Raw genomic sequence first — 22538 nt, forward strand, 5'->3', positions numbered from 1 at the left:
TTTAATGATGAATTATATAACAAAGTTAGAACTTAAAATGCACCCTGATTAATTATGTAAACTGGTAATTTTTTTAAAAAAAGCATAACGAATAATTTGGTTCCTTTCTTCATAAAATGGAAATTTAAATATTTCTCCTGATAGTCTTGAGGTCAGCATTATGTTATTAGTGCAAAATGTGGGTATTAGTTTCATCTAGAAAAGTGTGTAACCTATACACCTTACTTAAACAAACAAAATGTGCATAACAAAATGCATACAGTCAATGCATGATAGAAAGCATGTTTCAAATATATGGCAGGCCCTCAGGCCACCATATTATTTAGGTTTTACATTATCATTTATGGCATTATAGATTAATTATACATAACACACTTTTATACATTTTAACCCTGAAGAGAAATAATTGGTGATTGAGAAAATTATTCTAGGTAGCCATTTGGTTTGCATCGGGAGAAAGTGAATCTCCAAGAGTTTACTGTCTGTAAGGTGGGAACCATTAGCTCTAGTGGGTAGATCAGCTACTCAATATATTTCATAGTGACTGATTCTCACATCCTGGCAATGCTGCTCCTGCCAATCAGCCAGATGGTAAATCACATCTGGAATTACTCTTGTATGTGGTTTTCCCTTTTTTATTGTTCCTTCTTTTCTGGATTAACTGTGTTGCTGTATTTCTTCTGATCTCTCCAAAAGCCTTCCATTTCAATTGTTCATCAGTCCTTTCAGAAAATCCTTAGACAGATCCATAAGTGGAAGTTGTGGAGATGGAAAATCCAAGGGAGGAAGATTGGGTATTGGAATATCCTTGGCTTTCCCAATATTTGCTGCAAATTTGTGCCAGGTTGAAGAAGGTGTGGCAGTGTCCGAATGTAGTGGCAAGCTCTATAACGCTGACTTTTCTATAGAATCAGCATCCACATCCAGCTCCTTATCTACTGGACCTTGTACAAGTCTTGCTTTTTCAGCTTTTAGTGCTTTATTTTCTTTCCTTAATCTTTCATTCTCAGCCACAAGGAACTCCACATGCCTTTTCAAATCTGCAATTTTGGTTGCCTGCTTCTCAATAATTGTTTTATCATCCTTCGGGGCTTTGCTTCCAATACATGGTTGTGTTGGCTCACTCTTTTGCTGAAGTAAAAATAATAGTGTTTCTGAATTCCTGTCAAAGACTCCATGAATCTCAGAAAGGTGTTTTTCTGTACAAGGGCTGTAGTTCTGAGAAAGAAGGGGACTCTGACCCTCTGCATCCTCAGCAGAGGGTGTGTGAGATGCCTGAAGTTGGGTAGCTACATCCTTGTCTGTGTTCTGAGCTTTTGATCGTTCTTCACACTTTGCCCTTTTCCACTTCTCCTGGATGAGGAGGGACTGTTTTATGTGGCTATCCCTTTTTAATTCCAGTGATAAATGAGCCTATTTCACAAAAGGAAAATTACAATTTGCAGAGTTAAATATTGGAAGTCTTTTTACTGTTAATATATGCTATTCCAAGAGCCTTTCTGACTTAACACTTAAAATTTTTATACTGTTTGTGATTTAATAAAGATTCAATAACAATATCAAAATAATATAAATTAGAGAATGGTGTATTTTTTTTTTACTTAAGTGAAAGCACCATTCATTAAATTGAAGTCCTAATCTCAATAATTCAGACTTTTTCTGACTGTGCCTTACACTTCCTCCATCTGCAATGCCATGCCATTTGTAATCATCTTAGAATTGGAGAAATTCTTTCTCTTTAGAACTCAGTTCTATAGTAACCAAAATGAAAAGTCTTCCTGTTAAGAGAGATTTAGAAAGCTCAATGCAGGCAGATACCAATAGCAGGTTCTATAGTATCAAAAACACAAAGTTAAAATATCCTATGATTCAGTGTTAAGAAGTAAGTGGGTTTTCAATGCCACTGATATCCCTCTCAGAAATTATCTCCTTATTTCAATTAGATATATATGTACTAAGTACTTCCTAGGTACCTGAAATTTTACAATCAAGAAATCAGAAGCCAGGTTGGGTGGCACATGTTTATAACCCCTGCTACTTAGGAGGCTAAGGCAGGAGAATCACAAATTCAAGGCTAGCCTGGGGAACTTACCAAGACCCTGTCTCAAAATTTAAAATAGGGCTGGTGATGTAGCTCAATGGTAGAGCACCTGTCTAGCATGTATAAGGCCCTGAATTCAACTCAGACCCCTGTTAAAAAAAAGATATTTAGATAAAGGTATTTTTTAAACCTCAACAAGCCTTCCCCTAGCATAAGAAATAAAGTCACTGGTGAAACAAATTTTGAAGTTAAGAACTTTTTAACATAAGGCAGGGCGCATAGTGGTACAAGAAGCCTGTAACTCCAACCATTTGGGAGGCTTAGAAAGATCAAAAGTTCAAAGCAAACTTGGGAAAATTAACCAGACCCTGGTCACAAAAAAAATAAACAAAAAGGGCTGGAAGGATGTGGTCCACAGGTGGAGCAACCCCTAGGTTCAATCACCAGTAGAGGGAGGAAAGAAGTCAAAAATAAAGAAAGAATTGTCTAAGAATTCAAGAACAGACAAATGGGAGACTTCATATTTAAAAAATCTTCAACAAGCAGATTTATCCAATTGAATCCAGTCATGGTGGTGCACACCTGCAATCCCAGGAGCTCAGGAACCTGAGGCAGGAGGACCACAGTTTCAAAGCGAGCCACAGCAACTTAGGGAGGCCACAACAACTTAGCAAGACCCGGTCTCTAAATAAAAAAAATAAAAAAAGCTTGGGATATGGCTTAGTGGTTAAGCTCCCCTGGGTTCAATACCAGGCACTAAAATAAACAGCCCAACGATGTTCAAATATGAGCTACTAACAGGATGCAAGTTTCGGCATGTCTAAAAGAGCAGGAATGAAGCTGGGGGAGAAGGTTGTTTCTGTATGCCATTATATCAACAGTTCACTTAGTTTTCACATTTTACACATTTATAATATAGCACTTAAAGACCTACATTTGATCCCCCACCATCAAACAAAAACAGAAACCCTGCAAATTTTACAATTAAAGAACTTAAAAAGGGGTAAAATGCTTTTTTTACACACAATTCTAGTCTCCATTAAAAAATCTTTTTAAAATTTTTCTGTAAACCTTAAGAACATGTCTTACCTGCTCAGACTTGGTCAGCTTCATAGCATCAGAAAGATATGCTGGCCAAAGAAAGAGGAACATTAATATATGAGTATCATCCTATAATTACTGGGTAAAAGAAGTTTTAATACTTCTCATACAGAAAAAAATGATCTTACAAGCAGTAATGCTATGATTAGGTTTTGGAAGGATTTTTTTTTTTTGCTTCAATACTGGTGAATGATCCCAGTGACTAAATAAGGGTTAAAGCTCTTCCACTGAGCTACATCCATAGCCCTTTATACTTTGAGATAGAGTCTTGCTAAATTTCTGTGATTGGCCTGGAACTTGTGATCCCCCTGCCTCAGCTTCCCCAGTCTTTGGGATTACAGGCATTTGATAACTTAACTGGCAGGTTCTATGCTTTAAAATCCCTATGGAAGGGCTGGGGATGTGGCTGAGTGGTAGAATACTTGCCAAGCATGTGGAGACCTACATTTGATCCCCACCATCAAACAAAAACAGAAACCCTACAGATTTTACAATTAAAGAACTGAAGATGATTTCATTTGAAAAATAATGTTAAGGAAGGATTAAAAAGTAATAAGAACCAGGCAGGTATAGTAGTATATACCTGTAATCCCAGCAACTCAGAAGGCTGAGGCAGGAGGATTGGAAGTCTGAGCCAAGCCTAGACAACTTAGACTTTGTCTCAAAAAATATAAAAATAGCTGGAGATATTTCTCAGTGGTAAAGCATGCCTGGCTGGGTTCAATTCCCAGTACTTAAAAAAAATTAACAAGAACCTGTTAGGTACTTAGTCCAAAATAACTCCCATTTTGAAAATTAGCACCTGGCAATGAAGCATGACCTTCCTTTTAGGCCCACCCCCAAAGACTCCCTAACTACCAAAACTATAGCAATGGTACCAAATAACAATCACAGTGTTTTTTAACTACTCCCTTGTACCTGACTATATATTTAAAAGACATTTTTTTCCAGCAGGCTGCAGCACCTTACAGAAGGGCAGTCTAGTAGATAGTCTCTGTCAATAAACCTTTGCTTAAACTAAGATGTATGTCCCATGGATATTTGCCCCATCTACCCTAAAAAACCTTTCAGACCAGGTGCAATGACAAGCACCTATAATACCAGCAGCTCTGGAAGCTGATGCAGGAGGATCTGAAGTCCACAGCCAACTTCATCAACTTAGCAAGGCACTGTCTCTAAAAATAAAAAAAGGGCTAGGGATGTTGCTCAGTGGTTAAGTACCCCGAGTTCAATCCCAGGTACCAAAAACAACAATAACCACAACCCTCTAATCTCAGGATCAAACTCTGGGTGACTTACTTTGAAGTAAATTCTTAATTTTCCTCTTTTGGAAGATTGCTAAGAGTCTGCTATGGTTTGAATCTTAAATGCCCCAGGAAGCAAGCGCAAGTGTTGAAGGTTTGTTCCCCAGCTCCTGGCATCATGGGAAGGTATTGGAATCTGTAAGGGGTCGGGCTTAGTTAAAGGAAATTGGGTGACTCAGGGTTTAACATGAAAGGCATATGTGTCCCCATCCCCTTTCCCTCTCTGCTTTCCATAACCATGAAGTGAGCAGCTTTGCTCTACCACATATTTAACCATGATGTTCTACCTTGCCACAGGACCCAAAACAACAGGGCTAATAAAACATGAACTGAAACCATGAACACATGAAACCTTTCCTCCTTTCAAGTTGAATCTCAGTTATGAAAATCTACAACAGAAAATTGGTAACAAAAAGCAGCAAAGTCTTTGCTATCACTATACCTGATAGTGGCTGAGAAATCTTTTAAATTGAGATGGAGGAGGTGTCATGGCTTAGAGATGTTGACTACAGAAAGCTTGTAATGTTGTAAACAGCTTAAAGTGCAATTCTGGTGGGAACTCAGAAGACCAGAATGCTGATAAGAATGTGTAAACTAAAGGCCAAGCTCATGAGGTTTCAAACAGAAATAAGGACCCTATTGAGAACTGGACTAGAGGCCATTCATGTTACATTCTGAAAAAGAACTAGTATTCATTTTATGTATATCAAGATTCTGTAAGGCTGAATTTGAAAGCGATGGACTAATTAACTTGGTGGAGGAAATTTCAAGGCAGTGGTCTGTGTTTAGCTTTCAATTAATATACCATTGAGAATGGGAACAAAAAAGAGAAAAGAAAGATTTGAAAAACTTTAGTTTAGACAGAAAAGTAGAACTTTTAAAGTTGTGGCCAAGTAAGGTACCAGTGCTAAAGAGATCAATGCCATTAAAAAGAAGCTAAGGACTTTGCACCTCAGGAATCAGCAAGGCCCATCATAGACTCAAAGACTTTTATTTGATAAGAGAGCCCAGGGGAGCCCTACACCCACAGAACCAGGGAATTGTTTTCCTTGTGTTCATCTTTCAAAGGAATCAGACTCTGCCATAGCTGTTGTTGAAGCAGGTCTTTTACTGCTCCAGCTGGTAGCAGATTTGTCATCCATACAATGGTGCTTTTGCTAACATGAAGAATACAGGAGTTATTACATGGGATCCTGGGGGAATCCCATCAAAACTTCAATCAGCATATGGCAGTCAAAGCGCCTGCCAAGTAGCCCCTGAGAAGGCAATGTGTGAAGCTGTGAGAGTGAAGCTAAAGATGCAATGGAGACCCCAGTAAGTCAGACATGCCAGGAATGTAGAAGGCTTGCCAAGGGAAGTAACAGGCAGAGAGTAGAGCCAGCCAAAGTGAGTGGCCACATGCACTACAGTTGGCAAATCCAGAAACAGGACTGCCTAAACCCTTTGGAGTTCACATCATTTCACTGTGTCCCAAAAGCAGCACACGAAGCTACAGAACTCAGTATTTGCCCTGCTGGGTTTCCATCTTGATTTGGTCAAATCCCTTTCTTCTTTCTGCAGTCCTATTCCTCACATTTGGAATGGGAATGTTTATTCTATGCCACTGAATGTTACAAGTATATAACTTGTTAAATATTCCAATGGCTCAAAACCAAGTTTGCCTTGAGTCTCAGAGTAGACTTCGGATTTGGACATTTGAGTAATAAAGGAACTGTTAAGACTTTGGAGACTCTTTAAGATAGAATAAATGCATTTTGTTTCACAAGATGGACATAAGCTTCTGGGGCCAGCAGCAGAATGTTATGGTTTAGAACTTGAATGCCCCCTTGAAGGCTCATGTGTTGACAGTTTGATCCCCAACTGATAGCATTATGGGGAGGGAGGTAACAAACTCTGTGGAAGGGTATGTGTAACAGAAGGAAGTTAGGCCATGGAAGGCATGACCATGAAGGGGATACTGGCCCCATCTTCTTCCTCTCCCTCTGCTTCTCAAGGCCATGAGATGAGCAGTTTTCTTCACTACACACTCCCTACCATTAATTTTGATACAGGGCCTTGTTAATTTACCTAGGGCCTTCCTCAGTTGCTGAGGCTAGATTTGAATTTGCAATCCTCAACTCAGCCACCCAAGACACGTGACACAAAAAAATGATGGGTCTGAATGACCATGGACTGAAACCTCTGAAATTGTTAAAAAAATTCACTTTTTCTCCTTCTACATTGATTTTCTCAGGAATTTTGACAATGTCAAAAACAACACAAAGAACTAATCATAAGTTCTATAAATATTCAAACTCATGGTACATTTTGAGGTTTATAATATCAATCTGTTTTTCATTTTGTGCTGCTATGGATTTCTTCATTTACTTATTTTTACTTACATTCTGTATTTCATTTTGTTTCTCTGTGAGACATTTTAAATATGTTTTTGAACAAGATGGGATATAAATAACATTAATAGTGGATCTATTTCTTATATTTTGTTGCCTGATCTTTATTTGTATTTTAATGATTTTCTGATTTCATGCTTAGAAGTGTCTGCTAGGTTCTACCATTCCTAAGAAGCAAATTAATTAGACGTTCTTGTCCAAAGAAAACTAGGTGATTATAGTTTTGATCGAGCCTTACATGCCAGATTTACATTTTTCTTCACTTTGTTCCTGTATTAATTTTGCATAGCTTGTGTATTTTTCTTCATTATCATTTAAATTTATTGAGATGTTCTATCTGCTCTGCAACTGTTCAGATACATTGTGGATGAATTTTCTTAGTTATTACCACCTACCTGCATAAATTTTTTCTCCTTGTCCGAACTACACTTTGCTTTACCCACTCCTTTTTTTTTTTTGGTACCAGGTTTCAAACCAAAGGGCACTTAACTACTGAATCACATCCCCAGCTCTTATTTTTTATTTTATTTAGAGAAAAGACCTTGCTAAGTTGCTTAGGGCCTCACTTTTGCTGAGGCTGACTTTGAACTCACAATCCTCCTATCTCAGCCTTATGAGCTGCTGGAATTACAGCAGTATGCCTCAGCATAAGCTGTTTTATCTATTTTCTTATCAAATAGAATAGCTTTTGCAAAACTCAAGAAATGCCTCCCTTTGTAGAGCCTTAAAACAGTATAATGCAGTAGTGCATACCTATAATTCCACCAGCTAGGGAGGCTGAGGCAGAAGAATCAGGAGATCAGAGTTAGCCTCAGCAATTTAGTATAAGGCCCTAAGAAACTCTGTGAAACCCTGTTTCAATTTAAACAATGGCTAAGGATGTAACCAAGTGATGAATTGCCCCTAGGTTAAGTCCTAAGTAATAAAAAAATAAAAAATAAATAAATAAATCTCACAACTGGGAGTTGGGGCAGGGGCCACATGGGTATAAGATATTGAAATCTGGGGCACTTAACCATTGAGCCACATCCCCAGCATTTTAATTTTTAATTTTGATACAGGGCCTTGCTAATTTACCTAGGGCCTTCCTCAGTTGCTGAGGCCGGATTAGAATTTGCAATCCTCGAGTAAGCCACCCAAGTCACTGGGATTACAAGCATGTGCCACATGCCTGTTTTTTTTTTTAGAGAGAGTAAGAAAGAGAGAGAGAGAGAGAATTTTTTTAATATTTATTTTTTAGTATTTGACAGACACAACATCTTTGTTTGTATGTGGTGCTGAGGATCGAACCCGGGACGCAAGCACGCCAGGTGAGCGCACTACCACTCGAGCCACATCCCCAGCCCACACATGCCTGTTTTTTATTTGGAATTTTTAAAGGTTATTTTAGAAGGATAAAAAAAAAAAACTTTCAATCTGATTGCATCATAATAGATTTCCTCCACAAATTCAAAACAGGAACAAATGCTCACCAAGGGAAATTTGGTAAAAGAATAGGCATCTCAGGAAAAAAGAAAACTAACAATTCTGATTAAATTGCTTTCTCCAAATAGGAAACAAAGCAAATATTTAAAGTAGATATTAAGAAATGATGGGGACAGGAACTAAGAAAATCTGAAGAAACTACTACTTCTTCGAGCAAGGCATGGTAGTGCACGCCTATAATCCCAGAGACTGGGGAGGCTGAGGCAGGAGGCTCACAAGTTCAAAGCCAGCCCCAGCAACTTAGTGAGGCCCTAAGCAACTCAGGGAGACTCTGGCTAAAACTATGAAAAGGGATGGGATGTGGCTCAGTAGTTCATAGGCAACTTCAATCCCAGGTATCAAAATAAACAAAAAAACCTATTGTGAATAAGTCAATTTAGAATACAATGAGCTCATTCCAACACATCAATTTTGCAACTCTAATACATGGCTATTTTTTAAATATATATATATATATATATATATATATATATATATATATATATATATATATATATATATTTTTTAATTTTAGTTGGACACAATACCTTTATTTTACTTGTTTATTTTAATGTGGTGCCAAGGATCGAACCCAGTACATCACACATGCCAGAGGAGTGTGCTACCCCTAGGCCATAAAACCAAGTCTAAACTCCAAATCAGCCCAGTTGGATTTACTAATCACATTAAGTTCTATCTCCATGATTTAAAGCTAATGATTTAACAAGCTATCATCTTTTCTAACCTAAGAATGTCACAGAATTTAGGCCAGGTCAGGGTGATATTTGAAGCCCAAAAGCAGTTTCAATTATTCAAATATCAGATTAAGATGAATGCAAGTCTTTTCACTTTATTTATTCAGTTAGCTGGAATCTTTGGTTTTGTTGTTGTTTTGGTACTGGGAAGTAAACCCAGAAGCATCTCAACCACTGAGCTACATCCCCAGTGCTTTCTTAATTTTTATTTTGAGACAGGGTTGAAGTTGCTTAGGGCCTTACCATGTTGCTGAGGCTGGCCCTGAATCTACCAAATTGCTGGGATTATGGATATGTGCTTATGGAACTCATATGTAACATGACTTAAATAGTTAAACAATATGTTGCTTTTGTAACGACTAAAATTTAATAATTCAATGGATAACAAAGTATAGTTTAGAAAATATTTAACAATACTGAATTCACAAGAGTTAATATTGTATAAAACCCCCATAAAACTCACCATAAAATATACAGCTTTATGTGGTACCTGCCATGTGCCCATCTTGCAGCACAAATGTCAAGTATTTGAAATTCAGACTCCTTTAAACAATATTTACTATGAATTGGCAGACTTCTTGGAATTGGCTCATAAGTCTTTAGGAATACAGCTGTGTATAAGAACTATATACCAAGGTGCCATTTATGCCATCTTCATGTTTCAGACAGAAGACTGGTTTAGGAGAAGCTGGGAAATCCATCATATTTGAAAAATACTCTTAAGCTAATTTTCTGGGTGATCAGCAGAATGATCTAACATGCATATGCAGGACAACAAACACTACTGTTGTGATTTCCATTCTAAATAAAGTGGTCAGAGATACTGGGAAAAACAAATTGCTCTCATTTTTACAATCAATATTTCTTAAAAAGACAACTTACCCACAGCCTTCTTGTGACAAGAAATAGCCTCTTCATATTTTCCTGCAGCTAATAAACGGTCTGCTCGTCTGCTCTGCTGATAAGCCTAGAAGACAAACATCTATAAATTACTATTAAGTACAAAACATGACTTTAGAAAACAACAATAGAGGGTGAGTTAGAATACCTACTTACTGTAAAGCTTTGGGTTCTATCACTAGCAACTGCCCCCAAAACAAACCAACCTTTTAACAAGATAAATGATATTATTTGTTGTCACACCTCAAGTCATCATTACAGCTGTATCTATATCAGGATCTATGAAAAGAGTAGATCGAACCTAAAACTACTGCATCTAAATAAACCCTCTCCCAGTTAACATGAGGCACTTCAATGACCCACATTCTTCAACTCCAGAAGTTAACTAGAAAGAGTCACAATTATAGTCTGTTACTCAAAATGTTTTTTTTTTTTTTAATTTTTCAAACTTCTTTCAAAATAAGAGTTATTTCATAGACAATTCCATTAGTCTTAGGGTAGGGAGAGTGAGCATGGAATGAATAGACAAACTCTAGATAGGGCAGAGGGGTTGGAGGGGAAGGGAGGGGACATGGGGTTACAAATGATGGTGGAATGTGATGGTCATTATTATCCAAAGTACATGTATGAAGACACAAACTGATGTGAATATACTTTGTATACAACCAGAGATATGAAAAATTGTGCTCTATATATGTAACAAAAACTATAATGCGTTCTGTTGTCATATACAAATAAAAAATAATAATTATAAAAAGCTATTATCAGAGAACCACTTATCATATGGTAAAATTTATCAGTTCATTCTTCCATTTCAACATAAAGCTGCTATTTGTCTCAGAAATGAGAAATCTGTACTGGGCATGGTGGTATTTGCCTATAATCCTAGCTCCTCAGGAGGCTGAGGCAGGAGAATAACAAGCTCAAGGTCAGCCTCAGAAACTTAATGAGATGCTATTTCAAAAAAAAAAAAAAGAACTGGGGATGTAGTTCAGTGCTAAAGCACCACTGGGTTCAATTCCTGGTACCATTTTAAAAATTAAAGAAAAAAATGTTTGCACTTGAGGCATTATGATACCAATACGTAGTATTAAAATGATTTTTTTTAAATCAGATACAACTCACCAAAAGAACAAAGGGTAACTACAAAATTCTATAAGCAAATGACTTAAGGATCCCTACATTTAAAGGTAAACAGATTAAATAAGCAATACTGGCCTTTTATTTATCTATATATTTTCATGGTACTAGGGATCAAACCTAGGAGCACTTTACCTCTGAGCCACATCCCCCAGTCCTTTTAAAGTTCTATGTTAGGGCCTTGCTAATTTGTTTTAGGGCCTCAGTAAGTTGTAATCCTCTGGTCTATGCCTCCTAAATTACTGATATTATAGGCATGTGCCATCATGTCTGGCTATTGTATGAATTTTAACCACAGAGTCAGACTAAGCAAAATATATGTTCAAAACACATAAATGTTTTCAGGTACCTAGAAATGACAAACTCTGGGGAAAGAGAATATACATAATGAAAAAAAGTAGTAGATACAAGAAGTTATGAATAACATTATTTTTCTAATGAATATATTCTGATATTATTGTTAAGGCTTTTCCTTGAATTTCCACAGACCATCATAACAAGGAGTGGCACAGTGTAGACCTACCCCTACCAAGAATCAGGGACTCTGGTATCAAATTATTGCTCTCCCACTGAAAAAGTTAATTTATTCCAACCCTCAGGGCCCATTTGCTGACCTATAAAATGATGAATTTGGACTAGATCCATGGTCCTGAAGTTTTAAATGGAATTCAAATCATGAGAACTAGGTGAAGATGTAAATTCTGGGTCATTAGGTTTGGAATAAGGCTTAAGATTTTACAGAGGTATATAGCTAGTTTTATAGCTGCTGGATCACAGACACATTTTAAGAGGCAAAAACAAGATGGTATTTGAAATTACTGCACTCTAGTACTGTCTCTATAATCTTTGTGCCTTTGGGGACTCCAATCACTTTCCACCTTGTGCTATGGGTATTTGTTTGCCTCCATAATTAAACTTCAAGCTCTGATGACAAAATAAATGGTTACTTGAATTTCTGAACAAGAACAAAAAGTCCCCAATAGGTGAAGTCAGGACTTCTTAGCTCTCCCATCTTCCCTAAAACTTCCCCATGGAAAAATCTAATCTCCAACTCTGCCCATTCAGGATTTTCCTCTCAATATAGACTCAGATATAACACTTTCTAATAAACACACTCATCAATTTAGGTTATTTCAAACCACAGCAAATTCCTTTTTTTAAAGTATAGTTACTATTAAATTCTTATTAAACATCTACCAAGTGCCGACAGGGTAGAGCTGAGGTTCCAGCTTGAACACTTGTATAAACACATGAACTTGGCTTTAACTATCTGTTTCAATTTTCTTATCTATAAAATGAGTGTTATTGTGAAAATTAAACTAATTAGCACACCCTAAGTGGTTTTTTATACTAAGTACCATGATAGACAATAAAATTGGAATGTTATTTTTTTTTTATCACCAAGAGGTTGACAATGAACAGTGGGACACACCTGTAATCCCAGTGACTTGGCAGGCTGAGGCAGGAGGGGCACAAGTTTAGTATCAGCCTCCAAAATTTAGAGAGGCCCTAAGCAATTTAAGAGAATCCTGTTTCAAAACTGGGGCGGGGGGGGGTTAAAAAATAAGCCAGACATGGTGGCACATGCCTATAATCCCAGAGGTTAGGGAGGCTGAAAAAGGAGGATCACAAATTCAGAGCCAGCCTCAGCAATGGTAAGGCACTCAGTATATCAGTGAGACCCTGTCTCTAAATAAATTACAAAACAGGGCTGGGGATGTGGCTCAGAGGCTGAGTTCCCCGGAGTTAATCCCCAGTAATCAAAATTAAAAAATAAAAATAAAAAATAAAAACCTCTGGGTGATGTGGTGCACATGTGTAATCTCAACAGTGCAGGAGGCTGAGGCAGGAGGATCTGAGTTCAAAGTCAGCCTCAGCAATTTAGCGAGGCCCAAAGAAACTCAGGGAAATCCTCTTTCTAAATAAAATATTTTAAAAAGACCAAGGAGATGCGGCTCCATGGAAAACACCACTGGGTTTAATCCCATGTACCCCCTCCTCAAAAAGTGATAACAGACTACACTAAAGTACATATTTTAATAATTAAAGATACTTCAGGAAACCTATTTTGGTAGTAATTTTCTTATTTTTAAAAAAATCATTAAAGATTTCCCATTTTAAAACTGATCTCCTTAAATACTGTTCTTAATAGAATCAAGTCATTAACAGTAGCTATGGTGTGATGACGAAAACCTGTAATCCCAGTTGAGGCAGAACTGTAATCCAAGTCTCAGCAATGTAGAAAGGCCCAATCTCAAAAAAAAAAAAAAGAAAAGAAAAGAAAAAGAAAAAGAAAAGTAGTACATGTATAAATTTCTGTTATTTCAAAGTAAAAATTATGAAAATTTTATAATCCATGAGTCCTATCTTACAATAATCATAATGCCTTGTCCATTAGACACATTAAGAATCCCTTCCAGATTTTTGTTGGGTATTTTTGTTTGTTTTATGTGATGCTAGAGATTGAACTCCAGGCCTTGTGCATGAGAGGCAAGCACTCTACAAACTGAGCTACATCCCCAGCCCCCAAATTTCAATCTTAGAATCAGATACTAAGTTAATAATGTCTCAAGAGGTTGTAAATAATGTGACATTCAGAAACTTGGAAACACAGGTAGAAACAGTTCTGTAAAGAGAAGTGAAACAGTCAGCCTAAAGAGTCAGAGACTCCTGTCTGAATCTGAGGCTCCCTATGTTCTTAGACACATGTATACTATACCCCTGCTTTTCCTGCTCCTTTGTTTAGAGTCCAATAAATCATCTCTTTTTGCTTAAGCTGATTTCAAATGGGTTTTCCTCATTTGCAACCAACAAAAACCTAGCAAATATAACCTGTTACTAAGTGGCTGATGTCACTAACAAATATTTTCTTTCTACCTCTACCGGCTTTGTTTTTGGAACTGAGGATTGGACCCAGGAGCACTTTACCACTGAGCTACAGCCTCAACTCTTTTCACTATCTTTTTAAATTTTGAGACAGGGTCTCAAAATTTCCTGAGGCTGGTCTAGAACCTAGAATTTTACTACCTTAGCATCCCAAGTTACTGGGATTTACAAGAATGTGCACCTGGCTATAGGCCACTTTTAAAATACACATTCCACACTGCACTCTTACCCAAAGGAAAAAAGTATTATCTTCTATAACCTTCTATTTATTAGTGCATTTAGGGGAGAGCTGTAAAGACAAATGAAAAGAAACAAAATGCCAAAAAGTACACAGAGGAAAATATACCATACTCCTGACTTTATAGTAGGGTTGTCTGTTGGGAGTCATCCACTTCCCCCTTCCTTTCTTAATCAATAGAGTAAACTACAAACAACTAGCAAGTAGTGTCTACAACCAGTAAGCATTGAAAAGACTACTAAAATTACATTTAAGATACTCAAGTCAGGAGTGGTGGTTTCAATCTCACAAACACTATCCACTCTAAATTTCCATGTTTTCATCTGTAAAATGTGAAATACCTCATATAGTTATTAGGAAGACAAGATAAATAATATACATAATGCTAATCCCATCACTTAGTAATTGCTGGAAATATTTTAGTGCTCCACTGCCTTTTCCTAGAATATTTACATTAAGCCCAGCCTCATTTGTGATAGAAGGTTACTTTTCCCTAAAATTTTCAGGGCAACAATAAAAGGATTCAAATAGCCCTCTTTACCTTAAAATTTCACTGCATATAATATAAGAAAGTCACAAAGACTCCAGGAAAATACAAGGCTATTCCTCCTTGGACCAACATATAATTATTTTTCTTGGATTAGAATCTCAAAAGCAAGTGGATTCATTTACCTCAAATAAAGAGAGAACTGACTACTCTGGAGGGAAGCTCAGTTACTCAAGAAACATTCCAAACACTTAAGAGACAAACATGTAGGAAACACTTTGACCTGCCTTTGCAGCACAGGTGAGTAAATCATGACCAATGGTCATATGTAAATTAAAACCTTACATCATCTCCCAAACTGGAAGCAAACAAACCAAGAAATGGAAATAATCTCACGTAATTTTTTTTTTTCCAGTACTGGGAAACTAAAACACATTCTACTAGTCCTTTCTCCCAATTTTGTAAAATTTTAAGACAAGGTCTCCCTAAATTATCAAGCCTAGCCCAAGAAACCTCAACCTCTCAAATTGCTTGGATTACAGGAATGTGCTTTGCACCATTTATCTCACATTAAGTTTTAACATATGTTACCAGCTCACAATACCAAAATTAAATGTACGAAAAGAAATGCCTAAATAGACACTAAGAAGTTTTATATTACAATCTTTCCATATTGACAAAAAGAAGAGGAAACCCTTTGGGGAAAAATAATAATAATAACCAGATGAAACAAACATATTCAAAGTTGAAAGACTATTTTTTCTTCAATTGAAGTGAAATTTATTTTTCTTTTTAACAACTTTTGGGGGAAAGATGCATTATTTGTACAAATTTCCTTTATTTCCCTTTTATTGGAAATACTGGGGATTGAATCAGGAGAACTCTATCACTGAAACATTGAGACACAGTATCTCTAAATTGCAAAGGATGGTGTCAAATGTGTGATCCTCCTGCCTTAGCCTACCAAGCTACTGGATTACAGTTATGCACCACCACTCCCAGCTTGTTCTAGTTAAACATTGGAATGACTATTTCAAATTCTTCCATATCTTAGAAAATTTAATTGTGAGAAATAAGCCTTAGGGCCCTTACTGTAAAACTAACATAAATGAATCAATACTACAGCAGAGGCAATACATGCTGACATAGGATCTACAGTTCAATATAGATAAGGGCCAAGGTGAAATGAAAATGAGAAAATTAATAGAGAAGCACTGCTAAAAAAGCATCCAAAGCATGAGTTTGATCAATATTTTACTCAGTACCCAAGAATATATTAGGTCAATACCTAAGTAATTACTTAATTTCTCTCAATGTAGGTTTATCTGTAAAACTTTGAAAAAGTTCTTACTAAACCCCAAGAATCCCTGAGGACACATGATTATAAATCCATGTAATAATAATCCTGTACTAAGTCCTTATACAATGAACTTGGACAATACTAGAATGTGCTTAGCAAAATTTTGATAGAGGCCTCTCAATTTTACTTAGTAACACAATTATTTGTTTTGTTTGGTACCAGAGACTGAACACAGGGGCACTTAACCACTGAGCCACATCCTTTTTATTTTTGGGAGGTACTGGGGATGGAAGGCAGGGACACTCAACCACTGAGCCACATCCCCAGCCCTATTTTGTATTCCATTTAGAGACAGGTCTCAATGAGTTGTTTAGCTTTTAACTGGCTTTTAACTCCCAATCCTCCTGCCTCAACCTCCCAAACCCAGCAGCAGGAATTACAGGCATGCATCACCATGCCCCGCTATTATTATTATTATTATTATTATTTATTTTGAGACAAGGTCTTGCTAGATTGCTTAGGGCCTTACTAAATTGCAGAGGCTGGCTTTGAATTGCCGATGTTCCCGCCTCCAACTCCAGAGCTGATGGAATTATAGTTATGAGCCACAGAACCTGGCTCACTTTTAAAACCCTTCAAGTAAATATTAACCTCTCTTCCACTATTATCTTCCAATAAGTAGCTAGCTAATAAATCATATCTTTCAAATCTCAAATGATTTAAGAATTCAAGATGCCAAACATGCTACTTGCCACATAGTTTATGGATTATGAAATTGAACTAATCTTTTAAATATAATTATTTCAAAAGATAACACAAGCCTGGCATGCTGAAGCATGCCTGTAATACCAGTGGCTGGGGAGGCTGAGGCAGGAGATCTTGAGTTCAAAGCTAGCCTCAGCAACTTAGCAAGGACCTAAGCAACTTATATTGACCCTGTCTCTAAATGAAATTACAAAAAAGGGCTGGGGATGTGGCTCAGTGGTTACATGCCTGCTGGGAGCCATCAGTCAAGTAGGTATGACAATTTTTTTGCCAGCGTACCCCCATGTTTCTTTAGTGGAAGGACTCATGGAAATAGGACATTTTGCAGCAACATTGCATGTAAGGTGACCTTGCTCAAGGACCTGGGCAGATCCGTGTTTAGGGTGTTCCCGGTTTAGGATAATCCGGGTTTAGGGAGTTCCCCGTTTAGAATAGGGTGTATCCTGCTGCCTGAGTTCCCCTTGAGTTCTCACGGGATTCAGAATACATTTGGGAGACAGAAGCCCAGTGGTGGTGGATTTGGGCAGAGAACACGGATTTCCCCGTAGAGGCCGGTGACAGTTCAGGAATAAAGAATTGCTGTTTGAATCTACAAAGCTGTGAGTGGCTCGTGATTTGGGCCCAGCCAGACTGCGGCACATGCCCCCACTAATTTTTCCTAAACTGCTGACTCTGTGCTTTATTTTTACCACAATCACCAGTTTCAGTCTTCTCCTAAGCCATGACACACCTGTAGAGCAGCTGACTGGGGCTATGCGGCAGGCTGTAGCCAAATAAAGTGAAGCTAACTGGAACTGAACCAGTGGTCATTTTGCAAGGACACTTGAACTTTGAAGCACTTTGTAAATGGCTGATTATTTCTAATACCCCTATTAAGATTCAGTATTGAGTCACCCAAGTTTCATTGCAAACTATGTCACCTTAAAACAAGAAAGGTACAAGACAGTTTTCTGGCTTAAAAAAACTCCCTAATGTAGTCCAAAGTTTCTAAGGGTAAAAACAAAGGGGGGAGGGGATGGGAGAGGGGCCAAAGTAATAAAACTGCAAGAGTTTCTCAGAACAGCTAACCTGCCAAAGTTAAGTTGGAATAATAACTTCAGATGATACCAGTGACTTTGAACCACAGCCACCGGTTAGAATCTTAGGCTTTAAAGCTCACCAAATTCAAAACTGTATAAGTGAGACTTTAAGTTATGGGCTTATGGTCTCATTATAATAATGGCAAACTCATACTCTACTATGTATCAGATACAGTACTAAGTGGTTTGCACTTATTTCCTCCTTTAACCCTAACAAAAAACCTGAAACAGTGAGATCAAGTAATTTGCCCCAGGTTAGGCATCAATTAAGTGACAAAGTCAGAATTTACCCAAGCAGTCTGGCTTCAGAAACTATTTTCCTAAACCACCAGGCTCCATTGCTTCTCTATATAGTGTGAACCAGTTCAAGGCTCTTCCAACACAGTAGGGTTGAGAAGTCCAATGTGAGAAATTATTCCTCCATAGTCCTTTTTCCCAATTCCACCAGCACAAATAAACTGCAAGCCCATGACTAAAAAGTTCCTCCTGTCTGCAACCTTAGGTGTTCTAAGTTTTATAGATAGATAGATCTATATCTATATCTATATCTATACCTATACCTATACCTATATATCTCCTAGATTAGAAAACTCACAGATGCAGCGGCCAATCTGGAAAGAACCGTTTCTTATTGCTTAAAAGACTTTAGACAACCAGTACTTTTTCTGAGAACAACAAATAGCTTTTATACTTTATGACACCTAAAGTGATGAAACTGAGCTAAAAACAGAATGGTCGTGTTTTCTTCCCCCAGCTATCCCTAATTTATTCGGGGAGAAGAGAGACTATTTATGAACGCGAACCAATATAGTAAGTAGGTGAAAAGAAAACTGGAGTTAGGGGTTTTACTCCACCTCTCCAAAGTTGAGGAGCTTAGACTCGGGCCCCCTGTGTTGAAACTTACAATCAGCATTATACACAATTTCTGTCCTAGCCAAATTCCGTGCCTCCCAGGCTTCAGAGAGGCTGCTACCTGGCGTTTGGAGGCATCTCCCCCACTGCAGGAGAGGAGAGGGCATCCCCAGGAGGCGGCAGCCCCTCGCCAGGGGCCCTGCAACAGGGGGTGCCCAAAGTCAGTGGGAGCTTCCCCACCATCTCAGAGGAGGGCAAACTCTGAGGCGGCTTTCCTGGAGCCTCTTTAAACTGAGGGCCTGCGGGTGGCCCTCAGCTTCTGTGACTGTCACTGCTAAGACTGCCCCCTGGCATCAAGGGTCTACCTGAACTCTGGGGACTGTACCCGACGACTGAGGCAAAGGCACCCACCGTGGACACAACCCTGTGAGCCACTTACCAAGTTGAGAGGTGCTTCCATTACTTCCAACGCGTGAGCAGCGTTGCCAGTACACGTAGAAGGAAGTAGAAAAAGAACACGAGGAAGCCTTGGCGACAGCCACCCCTCAGAGAGCCCAGAGAGATTGTGGTAGGCGCAAAAGAAGAAACCACCCTACCACTTCCTTTTCCAGTGCCTGGGGCTGACCCCTGAGCGTTGCTGTGGCCACATCGACTTCTGACGTCACTTGCCGGGGGCTGGTTCAAGGTGGGAGTGAGGACGATGAGTAGGTGGGGCTCACAGAAGGCGGGGCATCGGCTGATGTCTGCTTCAAGAGTTTTGTTTTGTTTTTTCCCATGAAATATCTTCTGAAAGAGTAGTCAGATGTTTTGTGAGTAGGTGCAGGCTTTTAGTACCTTAAGATGGCTATCTTCCAATATTGACTTCTCTCATTTCCTTCTCGCCTGACTTTTTTTGAAATTCACTCTGCTTAGCTACATCCTCTCTTGCACTTGTGTACCCACCTTTATCCTTGTACCTGTTGATGTTTTTCAAAAAGTAGATCTGAGGGCTGTGGTTGTAGCCCAGTGGTAAAGTGCTTGCCTAGCACATCTGAGGCACTGGGTTCAATCCTCAGCCCCACAAAAAAAATAAGTAAATAAATAAAATAAAGGTATTGTGTCCATATACAACTTAAAAAAGCAAATTTGAGCAAAGTTAAACCATATACTGAACTGGGCCATGATGGGAGTTAATGTGAATTATTCAGCAGGGCTCTGCCTTGAAGTTGAACACAAACCAATAAAATAGTATGTGTTACAAATAGACAAGTATAATGATGCATTTAACAATTATATTCTAAGCCATGGTGTTACCGGTGTTTACCGGTGATGAGTCCTTGCTTCCCCAATGTTGAAGTATAACACCAGAGAAGCATGCTGAGGCAAGGTTAGGGGAAAGTAAAAGCTTTATTAAAGGACAGAAGAAAAGACTTCTCCTGGAGGAAGAAGGAGGACCCAAGAGGTGGAATCCATGGAAGGGAGAATGTGTTACCCTTTTATAGCTAAGGTCTTTTTTTTAACTTTCCCACATTCCTGTCTTCTGTTCTGTTACCTTTCAGTGATGGAATGTAAGTGGGAAAGCCCAAAGTGTGGGGCACAGGTGGGCCAAAGGAGTATTCTGGGCAGGAAAGACCTTTGGATTAGCATCTCCAAGTTTGCTGGGAGCTGTTTCATTAACATTTATTGGGGATCCGCTCTGGGCCTTGGGGGACATTAACATTCCAAGAGTTGTTCTGCTTTTCTCTGACTCCATTCTCAATGTGGCCTTCATTTTGGATTTTACTCGATATTAGACCTGATTTACCTAACTACACTGACTACCTATCTTTAAATCAGTCTTCAATGGCACAAAACTATGTCATGAAATCCACTGACAAAAGTGATTTATGCTGCAAAGATGGACCAGAGCTGTGATGGAGAATAACCAAGATGCAGTTGGGTGGTGAAGGAAATTTTCCCAGGGGTGTGCGATTTTTCAGATGGAACCTTTAAAGAGCCAGCTAAGCAAAGAGCCTTTCAAGGAAAGAAAATGTACTGAAACTCTAAGCTTAAAAAAAAGAAGAGAAAGAAAGAAAGAAAGAAAGAAAGAAAGAAAGAAAGAAAGAAAGAAAGAAAGAAAGAAAGAAACAGACAAAAAGAAAAACAAAGGCTGCAGCATCTTTATTATGGTGGAGACAGGCAAAAGAAGATGTCAAAAGTAGTGGGAAAATGCAGCCAGGCATGATGATAAATGCTTATAAACTCAGCTACTTCAGAGGCTGTGGCAGAAGAAAGACAAGTTCAAGGCCAGTCTGGGCAATTTTAGCAAGACCCTGTCACAAAAAGGGCAAGGGAAGTAGCTTAGTGCTAAAGAGTAGGTTAATGCAAGAAAGAACATGAATGGCCTTAAGTACCATCTCTCTTTTTCTTTCTTTCTTTCTTTAAATCAAGGGTTGAACCCAAGGGTGTTTAACTACTGAGTTATATCCCCAGCCCTTTTATTTTTTATTTTGACACAAGGCATCACTAGGTTGCATACAGCCTCACTAAATTGCTAAAGCTGGGGGCTGGGGATGTGGCTCAAGTGGTAGCACACTCACCTGGCATGCGTGAGGTCTGGGTTCGATCCTCAGAACCACATACAAACAAAGATGTTGTGTCCGCTGAAAACTAATAAATAAGTATTAAAAAAATTCTCTCTAAAAAAAAGTAAAATAAATTGCTAAAGCTGGCTTCAATTATGTGATTCCCCTCCCTCGACCTCCCAAGCTGCTGGGATTACAGGCATGTGTCACTGTAGCTGGCTTTTAAGTACAATTTTAATGCATAATGAAGCATTTAGATTTTATTCCAAAGTGCATTGGAAAATGAGTGAAAGTGTTTTTCTTCTCCTTGTTTTGTTTTGTTTTTCTGCAGTGCTACTACTGAGTCTCAAAGGAGAAGCACCTAAATGGAGAGGTGGGACATACTTGTGACGATTGAGACACACAGTAGTCTAATTGTTCCCTTCATGCTTTGCTGCTCTGCCATTGAAGGCTTATTTTTAAATGGACATTTTTTTTAATCCCAAATCTTGGAAAAAACAGGATTGCCCTTCTTCCACATCCTAAACCCAGTTATCAATTCTTGAGCACACATCTATCTCAGGAATAAAGTAATTCAGATTTTGGGAGTTGGATCCAGAAGATCTAAGTTAAGATCTAAGTTAAGATACAGTTAATCTCCCAAATTAACAAGTGAATTATGACCCCTATTAGGACACATCTAGAATGTACCCTTTGAATCACCTTCAAAAATCGTCTGTTCCCACTGATTGGTAGAATCACAGACTCTGGAGACAGAAGTTACCTGTGTTTTTACTTTTCTAACAAAGCAATAAAATTTATTTTTTCCTTTTTTTTCCTCTAAAACCATGTCTCATTATTCTGTTGGCAACAGGGGCAAGAAGCAAATTTTTGGTAACAGAAGAATGTCAAAGTTGAGGCAGCCTCAATAATTTAGGGAGACCTTCAACAACTTAGTGAGACCTAGTCTTCAAATTAAAAAAATAAAATGAAAATAAAAAATTCTGGGGATGCAACTTAGTGGTAAAGCACCCCTGGGTTCAATCCCCAGTACTGGAGGTTTGGGGGGGGGGGGTTGGGGGAGGAGAGTGAGAAAGAGAGCACTCAAGAACTTCTAGAATGCAGGAAACACCCATGAACATTTGACATGCAAAACAGGAAACACTTGGGCAACCCATCCATGCCCTTGACCCAGGTCCTTGCCTGCAAAAAGTAACAGGACACCAGGGAAATAAGCTAGTGCTAGAAAAACTGGTGTGAAATTGTGTAACAGCTCTGTCTTCTGTCTTCAGCCCTTAGCTATTGCAACCAATG

At 38.3% G+C, this 22538-nt stretch overlaps 1 pseudogene; it reads right to left on the minus strand.

Moving 5' to 3' along the window:
- Window positions 1-705: 705 nt before the first annotated feature.
- On the minus strand, window positions 706-19165 carry LOC143385841 (nuclear receptor-binding factor 2-like; annotated as a pseudogene).
- Window positions 19166-22538: the final 3373 nt, after the last annotated feature.

The sequence above is a fragment of the Callospermophilus lateralis genome (assembly GCF_048772815.1).
Source record: "Callospermophilus lateralis isolate mCalLat2 chromosome 11 unlocalized genomic scaffold, mCalLat2.hap1 SUPER_11_unloc_3, whole genome shotgun sequence".
Taxonomy (NCBI): domain Eukaryota; kingdom Metazoa; phylum Chordata; class Mammalia; order Rodentia; family Sciuridae; genus Callospermophilus; species Callospermophilus lateralis.